The sequence below is a fragment of the Lissotriton helveticus genome, chromosome 6 (assembly GCF_964261635.1).
Source record: "Lissotriton helveticus chromosome 6, aLisHel1.1, whole genome shotgun sequence".
NCBI classification, from domain to species: Eukaryota; Metazoa; Chordata; class Amphibia; order Caudata; family Salamandridae; genus Lissotriton; species Lissotriton helveticus.
Window position 1 is genome coordinate 767,971,189 of NC_136067.1, and position 25,451 is coordinate 767,996,639.

Below are 25,451 nucleotides of genomic sequence, written 5' to 3' on the forward strand. Positions count from 1 at the left end.
CAGACAAGGGCTGACAAAATGATTATGTGGCTCTGCGTCGGAGCAGCTAAGGTCACCTTGGCGGCCGCATGGAAAAGAAGGGAGGCTCCAGCTATCTCCCTCTGGCACTCCCGCCTCTGGAGACTGCATAGCCTAGAGCGTATGGCTGACATTTTTAGAGATGATTATAAAAATTTAGAATTTAAATGGGGCCCCCTAGTTGCCTTTCTCTCTCGGGGCCTCCAGTCTTCAGTATGCCCCTCCACCATCAAATCCCTTCATCTTTTCCAATTTTGAACTCAATTCCAGGTTGACTGACCTGTTGTTGATATATCTATTGCCGCCACCACGGGTAGGGTAGGGGGGTTGTCGGGAGGGGGGTGTTCCTTTATTCCAAGTCCAATGTTGGGATAAGTTTGTCTACGACTTTTGTCTAGTTCTCACACAGCACTTCCGTGGCGCAATTTGGAGAAAATATTGTAACAGAAGGGTGCTACGATTTCTTTGGACTGCCTCTGTGCTTCGTATAGTTGCATGATCCTTGTTTTCTCCAGGACATTTAGAAGCTGAATCTACCACTAGGCTTACTTATTGTGGAGAGGAGCTAGTCTACGTTGTTCAATGCACTATGTACGATGTTTTCCTTCTGCTGAGGCATTTTGATCTCCTGCGTGGGATTAAGTGATGATTCAATTTTGCTTGTGATCTGTGATAAAATACAATACACATATTTTTGACAAAAAAGTAGTATTTTTTGTAAAATGTACTCTGAAATATTTATATTATGACTAATGCTATACATCATTCTAGGTTGTGTAACAGTCAGCATTTTAGCATGCTAGGAAATGGAATGGTTGAGTTCACATTTCTCCTTTCTACTGTGTTGTTTGGAATGTTTAGTATATTTAATGTATACTTTCTAATAAAAATGTTTTGTCATTTCAGAACATCTTTTTACCTGTTTTTCTGATTTAATTCTGTGTGTCATTGAAACTGTCTATGTCATCAATCATAATAACTCTGAAAAGTATGATAATTATTTTAAATATCTTTTTTCTTTTAGCTTACTACTTTTTTTAAGTTCAAACACATTTGATGGATAATCCAGAGACCTAATCATGTATTATTTCATTCATGATAGGTCCAACACTGAGAGTACATGCCTCAGAGTAGACCTCCACCACATACCAGGAAGAAGCCTTCAGGGAGACTCCTCTCCTGCAAGGCTGGATGATGAGGAGCTGGCTGGCCCCTCTGGACAGGTCCAGTGAGTCTCACTCAGCTCACATCTATACGTTCCATCCCAGCTATACCACATCTCAGGCCATAGATACCTTCACTTCCGATGTCCAAAGCAACATCACCCAATCTTGTCCCCCCCCCCCAGTCCCGGCTGCTGGTCACCCAACACCACCACCTCGAGTTCAGCCAGGAACTGGTGGGATGAGGAATTTATTAAATGCAAAACTAACAAAGTCAAACACTGGTGTGGTATTACTTATCTCAATTGCTTTATGTTTTTCCTTCCATCATACATTTCTAAATGTAAACAAAAAAATTGTGTTCATTCATAAATTATTTCCATGTAGGTAATATTCCTCACCTCTGTCAGAGAAAATAATAGAAACTACAAACAACAACTAGTATGTTATGAAAATGTGATAGATTGTTTTTGTCATAGTTTGACAAAATCAGTACAACACAAGCATTACCCAAATACTCAGTGTCATTTTTACATTTACAGTTCCAGACCTTGCCACCAAGAAATGACAGGATTTAATAAAAGAAATCAGATTCAATAGGAAAACAATGATTGATTAATGGCATTAGCTGGAGCCAGATATTTTGGCCCACAATAGGAATCCACCTCAATGACACCAATACTCAGAATCATGTCATTACTGCATTTTGAGTCCACAAGATCACTCCTATACACTGTTGCAATGTCTGGTGCAATGTCACAACCAACTTTCAGCAGCATGCAACAAGATTTACTTCCTACAATGATGAGACAAATAAACAGCTTCATAAGCTTAGCACAAAAATAGGTTATTACCAATGTAAAGGGAGATTAGTATGCTTTAGCTTGACTTCTACATGTGGTTAGAGCAATGTAGCAGCACATTTTGCCTTGGTGGGAACATTCAACAGACAGCAAGTCTAATTCAGTTTTCAAAACTTCCATTCAATTAGTGTGCACGTTGTCTTTCTGCAAGATATGTACACCAAATGTCTGTGTGTCTTTCATGGGATCAAGCCATGTTCCCTGTGTCCTTCTCAACAGCAGCATATTTTTTAGCACCTCACAAGTTTGAACTGTCTGAATGAAGAAACCTAAAACAGGAAAAAAACAATACAACTTTAAATTACACTACAACATAGACACATTATTAATGAACTATTTTGAGAACAAATTTTCTAAGACAATCAAAGATAAAGAATGTAAATGTACACATGGTGCAGCAATTAACACAACCTCCTATTTCTCTATGAGAGCTTGTGCTCTGGGCGGAATACATAAAGAAATGGGAGTTTGCGACCATGTGCGGTCACATTGTAATTTGGTGGTCAGAAGCGCCGACCTACGGACTGTCGGTTTCAACACCGAAACAGTGTTGGCCGGGCACAAGTCCACTCGAAATCGTAAGAAGGACCGTTATATCTTATTTACAACTGTATATATATATATATATATATATATATATATATATATATATATATATATATATATATATAAGTTTTTACAAACCAAATGAAAATTATGTTTGCTATGTGTATATCATACAGATCACTCAGCCTATTTCAGATGTCTCCCACCAGTGGCAACCAGTAGTTCCCAGACCCTCAGAGTAGCTCACAGCCTTCAGTTCCTTTTCAAATGAGCACAAGGTCACACTTTTATTTCTAAGCAAAGGAAAGGCTCTGTTCATGTGACATCATGTGCATCATGCTGCCAATAGCAGGGCCTGACAATGAGTAGTATTCAGTCAGATTTGTGGGCCAAGCTGGGACCGAGTCACAGAGGTGAACACCTGAAGCACTGTGCTATTGGACTTTAAGTAAAAATTCCTTGTTGCCTCTAAATTGGAGTTGTGAACAAAATTATACTTCTGAATGCATTTAAATGACAGAAAAATGAAATGAAGATGTATTTGTTACACAAACAGTTCAAATTTCACAGGCTCTCCGTCACCCATTTGAATATATCCCCTTCATACGCACACATGTTCACACGTCACGAAAGAGCGAACCCTCACTGAAACACAATGCAGCCCTTTCATAGTGCTCTTAGTCATGGTATTTAGTTCAAACCATAGTATTTGGCACTGTAGACATTAAGCTTCAAGTCAATGTAGTGGCTGTGGGGTGTCTGGATCAAATGTGCAAGTTGTTTAGCCTTCAATATCATACTAAAATAGCATGTGATGGTCATTTGTATTCATCATGTCATGATAATGGACACTTTCCCCAACAAATAGATGTTTGATATTATTTTTTGAAGTGTTACTACAGGTGTGTTCATTTCATCTTGATTACTTATAAGAATAAGCACATGTGCCTTACACCTTGAAAAAGAATGTGACTATTGAATTTGGATACAACACAGGACTTGCACTAGACAAGGAGAAATGTTACATGTGTTAAAGTTTATTCAAGAAAGTTTTCTTAACTCGTATCCCAAGTGAAGGAGCCTTTGCAACTTCAATGGGCTGCAAATCTAAGAGGAATATCTATGTTGGTCATGTACACATCTGGATCAATTTGACCTTACTGATGATGGATAGAGAGGGAGAAAGTGAGAGACAGAGGGTAGGCAAATGCTTCTTTACGTAATATAGGGCTTGCATATAGTTCACATTTAAACCAAAACTTAGGATCATCAATTTTATTTTTAAATGAAAGAGAGAATACCGTGAATAGTACAAGGATTCGTTAGAGAATGGTATGAATCTATATTTTTGTGTATTATTAAAAAATGAGCAAATGCAGTTTCACAATAATTCCAAATTTAGAGACTGGTTTAATGTGATTTCTTTTGAAACAAATATTCTATGATGTGTATAAGTGTGATTTGTAATAAATATGAATTAGGACTCATTTCTGTGCAAAACGCCATTTTGACTAAGATAGAAGTAATCACTGTCACTCACTGTGTGTTCCCCTCCTACAGCCATCCGATCTCCACAAGTGACAGAGCACACAGCCAAGATGTAGTGTATTAGGATATTTCCACAGTTGTTCTGGTTCTATTCATGATGAACTTTCTCTAACTCGGATGTAACTTTCAAAATGTTGTCCAATGCCTTCCATTTCTCCACTAAGACCTATTTCTTCATAATGTCGCTCTGTAAAATGTATGCTGTTCTGTTAGAACATCCCTGGATAATAGTAGAAAAGAGGGTGTAAAATAATTATTCATATAGTGGATTAGTATGTAGGTGTTAAGGTAAAGTGACGTTTATTTTTCTTGTTCTTTGATTTACTGAAGAAATTATACATTCACTCACATCATGATGATTTTGCAGAAATTCCTAAATTCTATGCAAGAATTGTGAAAAACACCCTCTATTTTAGGGGTGAGCCAGGAGGATTTTCCTCTTAACTAGGGATACTGTCTGAATTTTTTTGTGATTTTGCTGTCCATTGAGACTTAGAGTATTTTTGGATTTTTACATACTCTATGATTATGCATTGAAGAGTCTTTATAGCATTCAATTTGTTTGGCTTCATCTTGAATTTTATGATAAAACTGTCTAACTTTTCATTGATCTAGAACTTTTGGTGTCATGGGAGGTGCTTCAGTGCTGAGACACATTGCTTCATGAAATTGACATTTACCACTGTCTCTCTCAAGTAAATTGTGGAAAATCAGATTGAGGTAAATGTTGAGATATCTCAAGTTTGGTGTACCCTTTTCACCCTCAGGTTTCTTCTAGTGGTTACAAATACATATTAAAAAGTGGAGGAGAATGGGAATAGGCAACCCTGTTTAGTACCACTATATATACTTGAAAAGAAACCAAGAGGTCTCCATTAACTGTGTTTGCTTAACTGATATTGCTGCACTCCATCATATGTATCACCCAGATCACAAAGCATTCCTGAAAGCTTTTCGCCCACAAACCACTCTACAAAAATTCAGGACACATGGTCAACCAACCATTTTGACATTATCTGCATCTATAGAAAAAGGGATACCACAAGTGTCATCCATAATGATGACATGAATAGACATAATAGTCAAGTCAGATAGGTATTCATCAGACATAAGCACCCCACTTGGCTCAACTGAGTAAACTCTGGCCTATCAATTAAAAAAACCATATAGACTATGATCTTATAAAACAACGTCGGGTCTGAATTGAGCAGAGATATCAGCCATCACACACCCTTATGTTCTTTACATTGTTTAAGATTAAGTATATACCCCTCTCTCTCCAGTAGCCTAGCAACTAAGAACCACTGGCACACACACACAAATACAAATATACATATTCACTAAAATAAATAAAGGTTAAATTGACATTTATAAACTACACAAACACTGAATTTAACAAGTTATATTGTACTGACGTAACTATAACTTACACCCCTGCCATGCACAGTAATGTCATTAATTATCTCATAGAACATTCCATGTGTGATGTAATATGTGAAGTCATAACCAGTGCATGGCGAGTGTGCAAGTTATAGTTACTTCTGTAATCTATAACTAGTGAAGGTCAGTGATGTTTTGAGTTTAAAATATTACATATTATCTGACATTTTCACCTAACTATAATGTCACTTTAATCTTGGTTTTTAGTGAATTTCAGTGATTTTATTTAATGTAAAATAAGAAATCAATGTAACTATAAAGTTAAATTAATCTTTGATTTTTTTCTGTGAATTTCTTGTGACTTTTTTTTAACATGAAGTACGATTTTATTCCCTTACATAAATATGCTAACCCCCACCACACACAGCCTTCGCCCATGCATGGCAGGTGGCTGGCCGCAGGGCCTGGCATGCTGCCAGGTTTGTGACAACACCCACAGGCAGCCACCACAACCACAGGCACACAACCTCTCACTGATTCCTACAAAACATTAGTATTTTTTACGTGCCCCTCATCCACAAGGGTGATGGGGTCAAGGTTTCCTACCGAATTTAGGGGCCGATTAGGATTGCGGTTTTTACGCATCCTCCGGGCCGGCGGAAGTGTCCGCCGGCCCGGAGGATGTGGAAAAACCGCTGCAGCGCCTTCAAAGACCCCCCGCCAGATTAGGATGGCTGGGGGGTCAGGAAGACCGTCCGCTGCTTTTCCGCCGCGGTCACCTTCCGACCACGGCAGAAAAGCTCTAACATGTCTGGCGGTGTCTATCAGACACCGCCAGGCATATTAGGATGTCTACATGTTTATGCCTTTCCACGGCGGCATTTCCGCCGTGGAAAGGCATACAGACTTTTGTTTGGGGGCCCGTTGCGGGCCCCCAGGGTTGAAGTGGGAGTGGTGGTTGCACATGGGGGGTACCTATGGTACCCCCCTGCATTTGCATGCACGAAGTGGCATGCACCGTGCGTGCCTGCCGCTTTGTGCATACAAATGTGAAGCATGCATATTTAACCTTGCGGCGGGTGCTGCTTCAAGCAGCACCCGCCGCAATGTTAAATATTGAGGATGTGACCGCCAGGGTGGCGATCACATCCTAATTGCACTGGAGGGAACGCCGCAGCCCCTGCGGACGTTCCCTCCACCTCCGGGGTCGCGGACGGACGCAGGTCTGTCCGCGATCCTAATCGGCCCCTTAGTGTGATTCTGTCCAGCTATTTTTGCCATCATATTTTCCATATTTTTTGCATTGGGAAAAGAACGTTTGGGAACTCCCCTACCATCAGTGATGTTACTGACCATGTCATGAATGATGTAATATGTGATATCATCAGCAGTGCAATGCGGGGGCGCGAGTTATAGTTAGCTCAACTAACTATAACGGGTGAATTTTCCTGATTTTGAACAAGTGAAATGTCCAACTCACTATAACGACCCAGAAACATATTTGTTTTTCAGTGAATTTCTATGGTTGTTTAAATGTTAATTTCAAACTATAACGTCCCTGAAACCTATGTTTTTTTCTGTGAATTTTAAATGTTTTTTAAATGATAATTTCTAACTATAAAGTCCCCGAAACCTATAGTTTTTTCAGTGAATTTCATAGGTTTTTAAATGATCATTTCTAACCATAACGTCCCTGATACTCATGGTTTTTTCAATGAATTTTTAAGGTTTTTTAAATGATAATTTCTAACTATGCCTACAGAGGTAGGACATGTGAAGAAAGAGGGACAAAGAGAAATGGAGAAAGAGGTAACAGAGGTCCAGAAAGACAAAGGAAAGTGCAGAAAGAAGTAAGAGATGTTGAGAAAGAATGCGCTGAAGGATTGCCGCATCACTGTAGCTGCCAAGAAGGAGGGGACTCCAACCCCCAGAGACACCTGTGTCAGGAGGCGCTCTCCAGCCTCGTCACTCCTGCTGCGCCAGAGGTCCCTAAAACCAGCACAGGACCCCGCAGCGCGGGACGCGCTGAAGGATTGCCGCATCACTGTAGCTGCCAAGAAGAAGGGGACTCCAACCCCCAGGGACACCCGCTCCAGGAGATGCTCTTCCACTGCGTAACTCCCACTGCGCCGGAAGACCCTAAAACCAGGACAGGGCCCCTGCAGTGTGGGACGCGCTGAAGGATTGCTGAGTCACTGTAGCTGCCAAGAAGGAGGGGACCCAAACCCCCAGATACACCCTCGCCAGGAGGCGCTCTCCTGCTGCGTCATTACCGCTGCGCCGGAAGTCCCTAAAACCAGCACAGGGCCCCCGCAGCACTGGACGCACTTAAGGATTGCAACATCACCGTAGCTGCCAAGAAAGAGGGGACTCCAACCCCAGAGACACCCGCGCCAGGAGGCGCTCTCCCGCTGCCTCACTCCCGCTGCGCCGGAAGTCTCTAAAACCAGCACAGGGCCCCCGCAGCGCAGGGCGCATGTGCGCGTGCCCGGGCAAAGCCTGGGCCAAGGGCAGGCCCATCTGCACCCGTCAGCGACTGACAGAGGCTGGGCTGGGCAACCCCTCTGACGTGTGGAAGCCAGCATGGGTAAGCGCAAATTAACTTGCTCAAATGACTTGCCATAGACTAAAGCTAAAATCCCCAGCAACAGTGCATCTATAATTTCTTATTTGACCAGCGCTGTTGAGGCAATCACTACGGAGATCCACAATGTAGAAGCCCAGTTGGGGATGGCTGATGTGAATTTGGTTGTTAATATTCCCCCATTGGTAGCTCCTTGCACGTCAGGAATCGACTTTGTCACGGATATCTTAGCGGGGGCCCAAGATTTTATTCAAGGGAAAGAAACTATGCCGCACTCAAGCCAGGAATCTTCCTTGGGAATTGCTAACAACAAGCCCGCGATTCCTCCAATGGAACTTTTTTTAGCAAAAAAGAAAGAAAGGAGCTAAGGGAGGAGTCAACAAAAAGGTGTTTGCCCCCCAGGTGTTGCCTGGTAGTCACTTAAATGTTAAAGAAAGGCAACCCTATCATTCTGGAGCTATATTAACGGATATTTCTATGGATATTATTCTGACCCATATTGACACTTTATTTGAGACATTGAGACTGGAACTAATAAATCGTGTGAAATATGGGGTGGATGGAATTATGAAGACATTGTTATATCTTGAGAACAAATGGGGGGGGCGGCCCGTCTGAACACCATTCCGAAAGAGAATGATAAGGGTGGAAATGGATGGTGCGAATCATCCTGTAGGGATAGTAATATAAATACGAGTAGGGGGATTGTGCTAGTACTTCTGGTTTTGGCCCCCGGAAACCTATTGAGCTCCCCCAGGAAATTAGAGGAGATTCCAATCAGTTGCTCCATACAGAAACTCATAGGAGAGCCGATACTAAATAGATGGTTAACTTGCCCAAGCTGAGTAGCTTGATGATCCATGTAAGGCTCCATCTGCCCCCGGAAGCTACACCATTAGCTGCAGTTCTTACTGGGGTACCCCACCTTAAGGTAAATACCAGGGAAACTACAGAAGATTTAATATGCAAAGTTAAATTTGGGTGGTCTAGACGCTCAGAGGGAGGTTCAGAGGCATCACTCCATATCATAATGGCCAGACGCGTTGATTGGGTTGGCCACTGTCCTAAAAATATTGAGGGAGATTGTGTTGTGGTCAATTTTGACAGAAAGGATGTAGCAGGTTGGCTCTTCGGGGAAATAAAGTCACTGAACACTTGTCTAGCCTTAAAACCTACTTAGATGGTTATAAGTAGAATCAAACTACACCTTATTCGGTTGTCATTTTAGGGGATTTTAATATACATTTATGTTATAAGAGCTGTTGTGTTTCTGATAGTTTAGGGTGAAGGTGAATTTCTGGAGCAAACCATAGCATATATGGGTCTTTCATATCCAACTAATCTATGTGATATGGACGTTATTCCATCCTTTAAAGGAAGGGGAAACCATACGACCATTGACTATATTTTTATAAATACTGCCCTTGAACTATATGTTAAAGACTATACTGCTATGTGGCCACAATTTTGTGACCACAATCCCATACATTTGATATGGGGGCGATATTGGCCTTAATTCGTAAGTCAACAAATTGGGCGCCCACAGCAGTAATTAGGAACACAGATCAGGGCCATAGAAATGCTGTATGGTCATCCCGGAAGATTTCTGTAATGATTTAGTCATCAAATTAGGGCCAGAAATGGAGCCATGTTGCGACAGTGGGGCTAGAGAAAGTGGGATTTTAACTGCCTATGGTAACATTTGCATGCAGGTAGCAAAAGACCTTTCGTATACCCGTAAGGAATACCCAAATAGAGGAGAGAGGTGGTTTGACCTTAGGTGTTCAGTGGCGAATCAAAAATTAATGGCTGCTTTAAAAAACAGACCTCAAGATAAGAGTCTGATAGCTGCCTGCAGGAAAGATTATAAGTTGACAATAAATACCCGTAAGTAGGATATTAAAAATGATGCTTTTAATTAATTAATGTCAACTGATGTGATAAAGAACAGCACTAAGTTCTGGAATGTTGTAAACAGACCATTCTTCTCCGATAATAAGGGTAGTTTACTGGAATGTAATATCCTGAAGAGGATTGGTTCAATCATTTTAAGGTCATATATGGGGACCAGGGTGATATTGAACCTAGGAGTCCCACCTATGTGGGCAAGAAATATTCCTTAACGTTTACAGATAAGGAAATAGCGGTGTCCATAGCCCAAATGTCAAGAAATAAAGCCCCCGGCCCCTACGGGGTTCCTGCCGACCTTTATATAACCAATATACTCCTCTGGTCTAAATTGCTAGCCAATGTTTTCAATAATGCCTGTGAAGTTGGTTTACCACAATCCTGGTCACAATCAGTAATAATACCATCTTTAAAAAGGGGAACAGAAGTGACTTGCGTTGCTATAGGCCAGTTTCTTTGATAGACTCAGCAGTGAAGGTTTTAGGCAGAGTGGTTTTGTTCAAACTCACAGAGTGGCTGAATGACGCTAACATCCTCTCAAATCTACAATATGGATTTAGGAAAGGGAGAGGTACTACGGACCAGTGCCTAAATTTGCTTCTATTATCTGGGAAATACACAATTGCGAAGAAGGGCTCACTCCATTTGGCATTTATGGGCCTTATGTCGGCTTTCGACCTTGTTCATAGATCCAAGTTATCGTATCTGCTACTGAAGTTAGGATTGGATGAAAATATTGTAAACTTTTTGGCGGATCTGCATCAAGATCTTAGAGCCACAGTGAGATTTGACCAAAAAGACAACCTAAAACACAGCATCCGTATTATTAAAAGAGTGAGACAGGGTTGCATTTTAGCCCCGCTTTTATTCAACCTATATATTATTAATCTTGAATCAGTTTTATCGGGTGCTAGTTTGGACATTCACCGTATAGGAGAGCGATCAATTCCGGCTCTCATATACGAGGATGATGCTGCCTTATTAGGCCGAATGGCAAACGGCCTACAGCATCTTTTAACAACCTTTGCCACTTTTATGAAGTCTTTAGACTTAGATGTTAATTTCTCTAAATCCCACATTATGATTATGGGGGTAAAGCCTAAGAAATGTAAGATCCATTACTGTGAAGGGAAAGAACTAACACGGGTGGCGTCGTTTTTATATTTAGGAGTGTTATTTGATGAAAAGGGCACATGGACACCACAAATGAAAGCCAAAAGAAACGTAATGGCCAGATCAACCATTGCAGTCCTAGATTTTGCCCGCAGATTGGGATCAAAGCCTATACATGCTATGTTAAACATCTACAGCGCTAAATGCCTTGCTAAAGCTAGCTATGGTTCTGATCTCTGGGATACAGAGATGCTGGTGATGTCCAAATAGTGGAAAATACATTCCTAAGAAATTTGCTATCCGTACCGCCATCAACATCTACTTATATCATACACCAAGAAATGTGTATAGGTTTTATATCAGACATCATAGGAATGCCTCCTTTACTTAAAAGGATAGGTATTTGGACAAACCCGGAGATTGAGATGAACCGCAAAATTATTCGCGATTGTTTAACTCTTGATTTAGGTAGCAGTATCCTGTGGTTAAAATTATGTAAAAAGGATCGCATCTTATTTGGGGAGACCTGAGCTATTAAGCTTCCTGGAGCAACTCCTAAAGGCGGAAATGCTCTGGGTTAAAAGCTTGTACATGCATTTATCGGATCACTGACATGATATCGAGGGGCATAATATGGACTATCAAAAATATCGGCGAAAAAATATCGACAGACAGAATATCGACTTTGTATCTACAAACAGGTAAGTACAAAAATATCGAGTAAAAAATATCGTTTACAAAAATATAGTTTATAAAAATATCGACGTATTAAAAACAATGTTAAATTTAATTAATATTAAAAATGAATTACTAAAATATACTTAAAAATACTTAAATTACCTTATAATAATTAAATATTTAATGAAAGTTATAAAAAAAAATTTACAATCATATTTTTAAAACATATATATATATATAGTAACATAATATAATTAAATAATATCCAATATTATTACCGTAGGATAGCGGAAGTGTAAAAATTACTATTCCTACTCCAGAGAGTGCAACAGTAGGGAAAGCATTGGATAGCGTAGGGATAAAAATTACTATTCCCACTCCAGTGGGTGCAACAGTAGGGAAAGCGTTGGATAGCGTAGGGGTAAAAATTACTATTCCCACTCCAAAGAGTGCAACAGTAGGGAAAGCGTTGGATAGCGTAGAGGTAAAAATTACTATTCCCACTTCAGTGGGTGCAACAGTAGGGAAAGCGTTGGATAGCGTAGGGGTAAAAATTACTATTCCCACTCCAGAGAGTGCAACAGTAGGGGAAGCATTGGATAGCTTAGGGGTAAAAATTACTATTCCCACTCCAGTGAGTGCAACAGTAGAGAAAGCGTTGGATAGCGTAGGGGTAAAAATTACTATTCCAACTCCAAAGAGTGCAACAGTAGGGAAAGCGTTGGATAGCGTAGGGGTAAAAATTACTATTCCCACTCCAAAGAGTGCAACAGTAGGGAAAGCGTTGGATAGCGTAGGGGTAAAAATTACTATTCCCACTCCAGTGGGTACAACAGTAGGGAAAGCGTTGGATAGCGTAGGGGTAACAATTACTATTCCCACTCCAAAGAGTGCAACAGTAGGGAAAGCGTTGGATAGCGTAGGGGTAAAAATTACTATTCCCACTCCAAAGAGTGCAACAGTAGGGAAAGCGTTGAATAGCGTAGGGGTTAAAATTACTATTCCCACTCCAGTGAGTGCAACAGTAGTGAAAGCATTGGATAGCGTAGGGGTAAAAATTACTATTCCCACTTCAGTGGGTGCAACAGTAGGGAAAGCGTTGGACAGCGTAGGGGTAAAAATTACTATTCCACTCCAGTGAGTGCAACAGTAGGGAAAGCGTTGGATAGCATAGGGGTAATAATTACTATTCCCACTCCAGTGGGTGCAACAGTAGGGAAAGCGTTGGATAGCGTAGGGGTAAAAATTAATATTCCCACTCCAAAGAGTGCTACAGTAGGGAAAGTGTTGGATAGCGTAGAGGTAAAAATTACTATTCCCACTCCAGTGGGTGCAACAGTAGGGTAAGCGTTGAATAGCGTAGGGGTAAAAATTACTATTCCCACTCCAGAGAGTGCAACAGTAGGGAAAGTAAATACTTCTTATATTATTTAAAAACAGTATAAATTAATATCTATAAAAAATGTATTAAAAGTAATTACCAATGTAATATAATATAATAATTAATCAATTAAAATGACAAATTACAATTAATTTTTACTATTAGTTACCTATTCAAATTAATTACAAATTAACAATTATTTAATTAACAATTGAAAATTAATTAACAATTAATTCAAATTAAAAACATTTAAATAAATTGAATTATTTAATTAATTATGAATTAATTACTTCCCACCCTATTCCCCTATAAACTCACAACCCGCTACAGAAAATAAATTAGTAAAATTAACATAATTAGCAATTAATCAATTAAAATAAATTAATTGGCAATTCAAATGTAATTAATTACCCATAAAAAATTAATTAACAATTAATTCTAAAAAATACCAATAAATATTTTTACATATTTAATTAATTATAAATAAATTACTTCCCACCCAATTCCCCTATAAACCATCAACCTGTTACAGAAAATAAATGAGTAAAATTAACATAATTAGCAATTAATTAATTAATTAAAATTAATTGCCAATTAAAATTTGATTAATTACCAAATATAAATTAATTAACAATTAATTAAAAATGAATACCAATATATAAATTTACATATTTAATTAATTATAATTCAATTACTTCCCACCCTATTCCCCTATAAACCCACAACCAGCTACAGAATTAAATTACGCAAAAATTTAAAAAACAAAATTCATTAACTAAAATGAATTATAACATAAATACACACTTTTCACACATATAATAACATAACAAACACTATAAAAAATTCGATATTATTAAAAATTCGATAATTTTAATAACCTATATTGTATACTTCGATATTTTAACTTTCTATATTTTTAACATTCGATATTACATTACTTACCTTCAAAACGATATTTTTGATGTCTATATTCTGTCCATTCGATATTTTGTCCAGCCTATATTTTGTACTCGATATTATGTCCATTCGATATTTTGTAGTCGATATTATGTCTGTTTACCGCAGTTATCACAAATCGATAGAGAGTCTAGGGAATTAAGGAAACCCTTTGTGCGGGCACACCAGTTGTTATGCACATCACAAACGATTGAGCCATATTTAACTATAGTAACAAATCAGCATCATCGTTTTATTCCGGTGTGATTCAGATTGAATCAATTACATTTGCTCCTTGCTGAACCAATGGGATGGAAAAAGCTGGAGGATTTGAATGTATGTACTTTGGATAATTTTTCCACACAGGACTCAATGCACTTTGTATTATTTAATGACCATTTTTTGCACATCCGAAATTGGTTCATATGATATTATCCATTTTAAAAGGCAAAGGTTTTACCCAGGCTAGACCGGCTTTTATATATTTACAAATGTTGAACAACATTTGGGAAATTTTTAATATAGCTAGCTTTTTAACTAAAGCTGTCAGATTGAGGAGAAAATGAAGAATTGTTAATAATGAGCATTCCTTTTAGAAATCTCCTGAATTTTTTTGTGTGTATTGATGAATTAGATCTTGCCATTCGTATTCTGTGATGAACGTGATTTTGTAATATTTTTGAATTTTTTTTAACTGTGTTTTCTTTAGTATGCTTTTATGGTTTTAATTAACTGAATAACGTGAATTTGAATGACTGACTGAGAAAGAACCAACAGAGGTTCAAGAGGGGTGCAGAAAAAGGTAGGGGGTGCACAGAGGCAAGAGTGTTACAGAAAGAGGAAAGGGGGTGCAACAAAAAGGAAGAGAAGTTCAGAAATAGGCAAGAGAAAAGCTGAAAGAAGCAACAGAGGTGTAGAAAGAAGCAAGAAAAGTAAAGAAAGAAGCAGGTGATGTGCAGAAAGAAGCAAGAGCAGTTCAGAACGAACCAACAGAAGTGCGTAAAAAGAGGCAAGAGGGGTACAGAAAGTGGTGCAAGAGGTGCACAAAGATGAAAGAGAGGTACACAAAGAGGCAGTAAGGGTACAACAAGAAGGAAGAGAAGTGTAGAAAGAGGCAAGACACTTGCTGAAAGAAGCAACAGAGGTTTAGAAAGAAGCAAGTGAAGTGCAGAAAGAGGCAAGAGATCTGCAGGAAAAAAGCAATAGAGGTGCTGAAAGAGGCAAGTGAGGTGCATACAGAAGCAAGAGAAGTGCAGAAAGAACTAACAGAGGCACAGAAAGAGGCAAAAAGAGTGCAGAAAGACTGAAGAGGTATACGGAAAAAGGCAAGAGAGATACAGAAAGAGGGAAGAAGAGTGAAGAAAGAGGCAAGAGGGGTACAGAAAGAAGCAAATGAGGTACAGAAAGAGGCAACAGATATGCAGAAAGAGGGAAGAAAACAGCAGAACGTAGAAGAGATTTGCAGAAAGATGCAAGGGAAGTGCAGAAAAAGAAAGAAATGTGCAGAAAGAAGCAACAAAAATGCAGAAAGAGGTAAGAGAGGCGTAGAAGGAAGCAGGAGTGGCATGCACAACATTAGTTCAAATTTAACACCCACATTTAGCAATAAGTAACAGGTGACTGTTCTAGGTTTGCAAAGAGTCTTCCACCACTCTGCAACACTTGTCGTTGCATTTTTGGTAACGTTTAAGCCATTTGAGCTAGAAACAAGGCTTTTTTTGTTCAAATCTGCAGATTAAGCAGCAGATGATGAATTATGTGGCTAATGCGGAAAATGTATAATTGTGCAAAGTTGGTGCAGTCAAACAGTCGCATAATTCCAGTGGACAGCTCATACCTCTGACTAGGTCCAGAAGTGCTCCTCACTGATTCCTTCTTTTTTTGTCTCATTGAGTTCATAGTTTAGCTTCTATGGAAACGAGGAATACTAAACCTGAGGTTACCACTCCATAACACAGACTACCGTACCACACAATTACTCTCCATAACGCATAATCCCACTCTACATAATTCCTGTAAAATAAATACCACATACTTTCTATCCACATAATTTCACTGCACAACTTACCACAACATGCCACTACACACAACGTACACCCACTCCCCCAAGAAACATGATTAAAAAAGTTTTACATATACATTGCCAATAGCTCTAACTCTCACAAATGCAAAACCAATTACATTGCAAACACTTGTTTACCTACTAGTCACATTTGCAGAGTGGTGGAGAAAGGATGCTGGCCCTCCGACCAGCACTCAGGAATTCCGCTGCGTAGAACTTACAGGAGGTACCAGGAGGGCTTCTTGGCCCCCAAAATCCCTCAGTAGTAAATTAGACTTCATCCTCATCCTGTACACTGCCAGGAGGTGTATTTTCAGAGTGGTGGAGAAAGAGGGACATGGCCTCTGAATAAGTCTTAGCAATACCACTGTGTGGGACTTACTGGAGGTAACAAGAGGGGTAGTTGGCCCCCAAGGACATCCTTAGGGGCCAACTACTCCTCCTATTACCTTACGTAAGTCCCACACATGAGGATTGCTAAATTGTCATAGCAGGCCACGCCCCCTTCCCTTCCCCCACCACTCACAAAATGCACTTGCTGGCGCGCTCTTGGATGGGGATTAAAGTCCCCTTCGCTGATGGGGGTTCTTAGGGGACAACTAGCCAACCTCATACCTCCAGTATGTCCCAGATAGTGGGATTGCTGAAAGCTGGACACAGGCCACGCCCCCTTCCTCCACAACTCTGCAAACACCCCTCCTGGCACGTTCCAAGTTGGGAGATTAAGTCCCCTTGAATATTGAGGGTCCCTGGGGGACAACTAGTCCACCAGGTACCTCCAGTAAGTCCCACACAGCTGGATTGCTGAGTGTTCCGAGGATACGCCCCCTTTTTACACCACTCTACAAACACACCTCCTGGCACACTGCTTTTTGGGGGATGATGTCCAGTTTAGTCCAGAGGTCTTCAGGTCACAAGAGGACTTCATCGCCCCACCAGCAGTGCTCTTAGAGGTGCATTTGCAGAGTGGTGTAAAAAGGGGAGTGGCCTCGGATCACCTCTCAGCAATTTTACCCCGGGGATCCCATCCCCCGGGGCATGCCAATAAATACATTTTTTAATTTTTTTAATGGAGGGGGCAGTGTGGCCCCCTTCCTGAGGCATTTTTCTGCCCTGGGGCACCCATCCCCCGGGCAGATAAATGCCCTTTTGTTAATTTATTTATTTTTTATTCCAGAGGGGGACTGCGTGGCCCCTCTCTCCTGGGCCAGTTCTGGTCCCGGGGATCCCATCCCCTGGGGCATGCCCAATTCTTTTTTTTTTTTAAGGGAGGGGGGCCCAGTGGCCTCCCTCCCAGGCCATTTTTGGCCTGGGGACCTCATCCCCTGGGGTATGGCCTCTTGTTGGGGACCGTGGGGGGAGCCTCAATGCCTCCGTGGTCCCAGCTGGCTACCCACCTCCTGTGGGAGTCAGAATTTCTTTTGCACAAGGGGAGCTGCTAACATGCAGCTCCCCTTGTGCAAAAGCAATCCTGTTTTGGTTTTTAGAAGCGAGAGCAAACAGCAATGGCCCAGGGATGGGCACCCAGGACATTGCAGGAGCTGGCCCTGGGAATGGTGGTCCCCAGGGCCATCAAGGGCTCCATGAGGGGGGCCGTGCTGCACTCCCCTCCCAGCCTTTCTAAAGCTCCGGGGAGGTAGTGGTCCCAGGGTTCTGCGGGTCCGTAACAGACCCCCTATGTAAATAATTAGTCCCCCAGGGAGGTGGTGGTCTCCGAGGCAATGTGGGGATGCTCAAGCCCCCCACACTTTAATTGTGACTAAAGCCCTGGGGAGGTGGTGGTCCAGGGGGCTGCAGGTAACTGCATAGCCCCAGACATTTAAATCAAGTATCCCTGGGGAGGTGGTGGTCCCCAGGGCTTGGAGGGGCCCTTGAAGTCCTCAAATAATTAAATGCCCCAAGGAGGTGGTGGTCCCTGAGGCTTGGAGGGGCCCATGAGGCACCCCCCACATTATTAGAAATGCCCTGGGGATGTGGCGGTCCCTGGGGCAGCATGGGGGGCAGGAACCCCGTATGCATTTTTCTATGAAAAAGCCCCAGGGAGGTGGTTGTCCCTGGGACCGCGGGGGAGGGGGGTTACGTTCCCCCTGTATATGATAAACAAAGGCCTGGGGAGGCGGTGGTCCCTGGGGCTGTAGGGGCCCCCACTGGCCCCAACACCATAATTAACAATTGCCCCTGGGACCTGACCCACCCAGGGGCTTAAAATGAACGAATCGCGGGAGACTGCGATTTGTTTTTTTAAATAATTTCAGCCGGATTTGGGCACCCAGTGCAAATTCGGCTGAAATGTAAATTTTTATATGGCCTTGGGGGTCCTTGTGGGACCCCCTGAGCAGGTCTATGCTGTCAGGGTGTTTCTACCCTGCCTCCTTTTCTTGTTTTTCACCTTTATTTTACTGTATTCTTGTGACTCAGTCACAAGGTGGCTGCCAATCAGAGGGAAGTTCGTGCTCAGGAGGAGTCGCAACTCCTCATCGGTGCTCAGATATCGATATTTTAGTTTTTATAAATTTCTCAGGAACTACTGAACGGATTTACACCATTTGAAAAAAAAAGATTGCTTTCTGGACTAAGACCTACCAAATTTGGTGTAATTCCGTTTAGCAGTTCGGGCTGTAGCCTGTTAACAATTTTTTCCTATGGAAATTAACATGGGGAAAACGTGTTTCTGGACCCATCTTTTTTCTCGGCCCTCGCTTGACGATTCACCCCAAAACTTTCAAAACAGGAGATGACCGGAGCACCCCATTAGTTTTGAAATTTTTCGTGAAGTTTCCTCAAACAGCAGCAAAGATATTGGCAAATCAAAAAAACGCTTTTCCTATGGAAACTAGGTCCTATCTATAACTAACAACTGGCGACCTCCAGTAGGTAATATATATATACATATATATATATATATATATATAAATATGGCCCTGGGGACCGCCACCCCCCAGGGCCGGCTCCTGCATTGTCCCAGGGTGCCCACATCTGGGACATTGCCGCTTGCTATGACAGGGCGTTAGCGCGGCTCCCACCCTGCCATAGCAAACACTGCTTTGCTTCATTAAAGCAAGAGCAGGAAAACCTGCTCTCGCTTCAATGAAGCAAAGCAGATTGCTTTTGAGCAAGGGAGCTGCTGACATGCAAAAGCAATGCCGGCTCCAGCAAAAGGGGGGAGCCGGCGGCACTGTGGGGGCATTGGGGCTCCCCCCATGGTCCCCAACGAGAGGCCATGCCCCGGGAATGGGGTCCCCGGGGAACAAATGGCCCAGGAGGGGAGCTACTCAGCCCTCCTCCCTTAAAAAATAAAAATACATAAAATAATTCAGCATAATTCAGCATGCCTTGGGGCAAAAGAATTGGGCCTGTCCTGGCGGGTTGGGGTCCCCGGGGCGAATATAAATTAATGGGAGTGGACAGTTTATTTTTTTCACAACGTTTGAAATGGCGACTCTACCGCGGTGCTCAGCGCGGCCTCCTAGTGTGAACGCGATGGGTGCGCGGCTCTTAGCACAGTCCCCTAATGTGAACACAATGGGTGCGCGGCTCTCAGCGTGGCCCCTAGTGTGAACGCGATGGGTGCGCGGCTCTCAGTGCGGCCCCCTCTTGTGAATGCGATGGGTGCGCGGTTTCTTAAGTCGCGATGGGTGCACAACTTAAAGCAAAAAGAATTTAATTTTTTTTTTCCTAAATCTTGGTTATATGTTGGGTTATTGGGTGGCTTTAAAAAAAGACCCTATTTTGATTGGGAGATTGTTGTAGCTACATGGAAGTGCGGATGCAGAGCTTCAGGTTGTTGAGAAACACTCTGTTGCCTTGATCAGTGAAGTGTACTCCATCACTTCTGTAGATGCCATCCATATTGAACCATAGATTGTTATTTTAGATGGAGCCCATCCTATGGTCTTTTTCTAGCTTTCTCAATCTGTAGACAGAATTGATTGGACCACTTCCATTTCTGTCATTGGCATATGTTAGAGTATACAAAGACAGTTTGGGGGAAAAGAAACATCAATTTTGCAAGGGTGTCCTTCATTAGCATTTCCAGACCTACCCCAATCAATGTGCCTAGGTCATTGCCCCCACAGTGCACAATCATGAGGTCAGGGGGTTGGAGATGCAAAAAGATTTTAATCAAAGGCATCAATTGGTGCCACTTTAATCCTCTCTGTCCAATCCATTTACTGTGTACATTTTGCAAAGCTAGGTCTTTCTTGAACTGATCACTCCTGCGCTAGCGCACTGGGTGGCAACACCGTTTTTTGTATTGCTGCAAGTGTCTTTTAAAGTACGTTCTGGTGATTTTAAAATATCTTGTTGTTGCTAAAATCTAATTGTGCGCCGACTCCCCGGTCCACGCAGCGATTTAGGCTGTTTGTTGTGGAGGGAGAACAGAGCGCTCATACTTCCTGGTGGGGCCAATACTCTGCGGCCATCTTATGAGGTTGACGCTCCAGTCTTCCTCAAGCCCAATCTATATTAAACTCCTGTTCTGCCGCGCAGTGGCACGTGCAGCGGGAGCGCCGTAGACGCGCCGAAGAGGGGCCTAAGGGAAGCCAGTCTGCGCCAGTCCGCGTCCAGACGTGCCCAGATCCCTGTCCCAGCTCGGCACTATGGTAGGGGATCGCCTTATATACAGCGCCTCTTCCCTGCACGCACTAAGACCCACTGCCAACCCTCTTTGTTTACATTCGGTCCTCCCTATAAAATCGAAGGCCCGTTGTAAAACATGTAACTGGGAGTTGTCCACCCCGAGTACAGGGAAACACCCCCCTATGTACAATTGGAGGATGTTCCTTCTTAATTGTCGGTCGCTGCCTAAACATTGTACTGAACTGGCCATGCTGATAGAGGAGCTCAACCCTGACGTCCTCTTTTTAACAGAGACGTGGCTCCAGTTGGAAACTGATCCTGCAACAGTATGGGCCACCCCCCAGGGCTACACTCTAAAGCGACTGGATCGCAAGTCAGGCAGAGGCGGAGGGCTGGCCATCATCCACAGAGACAATTATAGATGTCGTGTCACTCCCTCCACCACGCCAGTCTGCGAGAGCCTACACTTCACTCTCGAATTCACCCCCACCACCACCTTTTCACGCATTCTAGTCTACCGACCGCCTGGTTCCCTTAGCGACTTCGTCACAAATATGACGGATGTTGCTGCCAACCTAGTGCTCACCTCGGCAAATCTCACCTTGTTGGGCGACCTGAATTTGCATCTGGACGATCCGCTTGATTCAGCAGCCAACAGTCTTCGACTGAATCTCCAAGCCATTGATCTGCTCCAGAAAGGCTTCCACTCGACGCATACTAAGGGGCATCTCCAAGATCACATCTTCAGTAATTTGGACAGCTTAAGGGTCGAGTTACCTATACCACTGCCTTGGACCGACCACTACTTAATACCCTTTATATGGTCCACAAGTACCCTCCCCATTCCACAAAACAATAACAGACACTGGGGGAGAAAATGGGTCTCGCTTCCCTTTTCCAAGTGGAAATCGGCTCTTACCGAACATTTACCTCTGAAGGTGACAAACCCCAGCACAGCCACCGCCAATTGTAACAATTGGATTCTTAATACCCTTGACCAAGTTCTCCCGAAGGAATCCTTGCATTCAATAAAAAGATCTAAAGTAGCCCCCTGGTACTCCCCTGCCCTGAGAACTATGAAACAATCCTGCCGTAAATTAGAGAGAGCTTGGAGACAAGAATACTCGCAATCCAAGAAAGCAGAGTATAGAGCTGCAATCAAGTTATATAAAAATGAACTGAAATCCGCACAAGCCCAATTCTACGATTCTAAAATCAACCTAGCTGCAAATTCCCCCAAAGACATTTTTAAAATTGCCAAGTCACTAATCTCTCCCCCCCCCTGGGCGTCCGTCTTTGGCCGGTGCGCAAGCCCGATGTAACAATCTAGCCACCTTCTTCTCTCAGAAGATTCAGGCCATTTACTCCTCCTTTGCTACTGGAAGAAATGACCTGGAGACTACCGTCGTCACTAATTCTGACCCTCCAGCTCCCTGCTCACTTGAGGAGTTTCCTCTCTTAGACTCCATCTCATTAGATAGAATGATCCCCAAAGTCACCCCGGGGTCTCCTAATGACCCAGCACCCCCGCAGACCCTCACCAAGGTCATTGATGCCATTCGCCCTATCATCTTAGATGTCCTTAATTCCTCCATCACCTCCAGCTCTGTCCCAGTCCCGTGGAAATGTGCGATGGTTAAGGCCCTTTTGAAAAAGCCTACCTTAGATCAGAACAACTTGGCCAACTTTCGCCCAATCTCCTTACTCCCCTGGATGAGCAAGCTGCTTGAGAGGCACATTAATAACATCTTAGTAGATTACTTAGAATCTAACAATCTGCTATGTGCCTCTCAGACGGGATTCCGCCCTCAACACGGAACCAAAACTGCTTTACTTGCAGTAACAGAAGAAACAAGATCTGTGCTGGACCGGGGAGGGAAAGCAGCCATCATACTATTAGACCTCAGCGCTGCGTTCGACACGGTTAACCATGCCACACTATTACATCGCCTAAAGGGCATGGGCGTGTCGGGCGCGGCCCTGGAATGGCTGACTTCCTTCCTGGACGAGCGTTTCTTCCAGGTGTTCGAGGGTGAGGCAGTCTCCTCCAAGCAACCACTAAGCTGTGGGGTTCCCCAGGGCTCTGCCCTAAGCCCCACACTTTTTAATGTCTACATGAGACCTCTAGCAGGGATAGTCCATCCCTTCGGTGTGCGTATTGTCACCTACGCGGACGACACCCAACTTGTGGTCTCTTTGGACCACACTGAGGGGTCGTCCAACACCCTGGCCCCCTGTCTAGAGGCTGTAGCCAAGTGGATGCATTCTTCTTGTCTCAGACTCAATGGGGAGAATACAGAGATTATGCTGCTGGGCAACCTCGCACCGACCACTCTGGCTTCCATCTGGCCCACTTGTGTTGGCTCTCCTCCTCCCCCTAAACCTCAGATTAAGAGTCTTGGAGTCTGACTTGATAAAGCATTAGACTTCTCTGTTCAGGCCACCAGAACGGCATCAACTTGTGTCGGGCTAATGAGAATGCTCCGGAAGGTGCTCCCTTTGATTCCATTCCAGGCGAGGAGAATCATGGTTCAGGCCTTGATACTCTCCCGGCTGGACTATGGAAATGCTTTATATCTAGGAGCCCCGGCGGCAGTGACCAATAGACTCCAAGTCACTCAAAACTGCGCTGCCCGATTACTATTTAATATTCCTCGTTGGCATTCACACAAAAAGGCCCTAAAAGAACTACACTGGCTCCCAGTGGCTGCCAGAGTACACTTTAAGGCCATGTGTATTGTGCATAAATCCTTTCATCGAACGGGTCCTGCCATCCTGCTCCCCCTGGTTGTACCCTATACTCCTTCCAGAACCCTTCGTTCCAGTGCACTACATCTAGCCACCACAACCAAAATCAATAAAGCCCGTTGGGGCGGCCGTTCATTCTCGCACATCGCGGCGAGAATGTGGATTTCTCTCCCGCTGAATCTCAGAGAGAATAACAACCGGATGGCATTCAGGAAAGCTCTGAAAACACACCTGTTTGCAAAAGTGTGTTAACCCACCCTGGTCCTCGCCACAGTAATCAGTTAAAGCGCTGCGAGGCCTCCGGGTAGTTACGCGCTATATAAATATTATTTTTCATTTCATTTAATTTCATTTGTCAATACCTCTGTGTTTAGCATACCTTTTGCACCAGAAAACATAGCTGTGCCCACAATCCACACTGTAAGCATCTTGAAGGGATGTCTGGAAGTAATGAAAAAATATCTGTAGCTGAGGTTGTCAGTTGGTAGAATGAGGAGTATGTAAAATGGTGGACAAGATGCAATTTTTTTAAAAAATTAGACAATTGATTAGCTGTTGAAGAACATTCAATATTAAAAAATAGGGTGCATTTTTCCTTTTTTAAAGCATTTTTCTTATTGGTTAGCAAAAAATGTTTGAAAGGTACAATAGAAAGGATAGGATCATATTTTGCTAAGTCAACCACACATGCTATTTGTATTTGCAACATTATGTGGTGACCTTGAAAATATGGTGAACTTGTGACCTGTGAGTTCAGTTGAATGTTCCATGAACTGTTATTGTGGAAACTGGCATGAAGCAGAATGGGGGAAGGGTTAAAACTTAACTGTGTTTTTAAAATGTGAAATTGTAATTTATATATAAGTAATATTTTTTTAATGATTTTTTCTAAGTTAGTACTATCTTTAGAAGTGGTGTTTAATTAAACATAGTGTTGAATTTATTTGTTATATCTTTTTTAACTCCTGTATGAAATTCACAATTCCATCGCGGTGGTGCATGATGGGGTCGCGACTTCTAAAAAATGTAGAAACTGTTTGGGCACCTTTAAAAGTCAGTTGTTAAGGATTATTATGTGTAACCAATAGAAATATGATTTACAATTTGAAAAAATCTGGGAAGAAATGTGATTTGTTAGTTATGTGTATTTGTGTGGAAAAAGAGAGGGAACTTTTGCCATTACTGGTTTTATCTTGCTGAGTCTCGTGGATTATATTGATTGTGTGTAAAAGAAAATTCTGTCAGAGTTTGTCGGATTTTAAATTCAACACATTTATTTGCAAAGTGAGTTATGCATTTGTGAGGTTTATTTTTACATTTTAACATTATTCAAAAACTGTATTGTTTGAAATATATTATTAAATGTAGACGTGTATTTTGTAGTTTGTTTCATTATACATAAATGTTGTTTAAAAAAGACTGAACAGTAATATGTGTATTTTCTAAGATGATTAGTGATGTTCATATAGGATGTTATTAATTAGGCTTGTTTTTTAAGTCTGTACAAAGGTATAGTTGAATGATGCCGCATAATTTTAGATCGTTGGTTGAAGACGCAGCTCAAATGTGTAGTTTGAAAGATGTTCATATAAGGTGTAATTAATTCGGCTTCTTTTTTTGTTGTCTCTACAAAGGTCATCCAGCCTTAATTTGTTCTTTAGAAACCAAAGAAATTCCTAAAGAGTACCAGGATTTGTCTTCGGTATTTGACAAAAGAGAAGCAGAAAACTTCCACCGCATCGCCCTTACGATTGTAAAATTGAGATCAAACCAGGAGCAGTGTTACCATGTAGCCGAATTTATGCCCTGACGGAAACTGAAAACAAATATCTCAAAACCTATTTGAAAACACACTTAGCAAATGGATTCATACGTCCCTCAAAGTCTCCAGTCTCGTCGCCTTAATTTTTCATTCCAAAAAAGGATGGTGAGTTAAGGACGT

The 25,451-nt window shown here is 42.2% G+C and overlaps 1 long non-coding RNA gene across 1 annotated transcript in view; it reads right to left on the bottom strand.

Annotated features, from left to right (window-relative positions):
* Positions 1 to 1,482: 1,482 nt before the first annotated feature.
* Positions 1,483 to 25,451, bottom strand: part of LOC144761527 (uncharacterized) — a 110,722-nt gene continuing 86,753 nt past the window's right edge. The window contains exons 2-3 of the long non-coding RNA XR_013595764.1: positions 4,131 to 4,358; positions 1,483 to 2,313 (exon numbers count right to left, since the gene is read on the bottom strand). This is a non-coding gene — a long non-coding RNA (uncharacterized LOC144761527). The remainder of the gene's footprint in view (positions 2,314 to 4,130; positions 4,359 to 25,451) is intronic.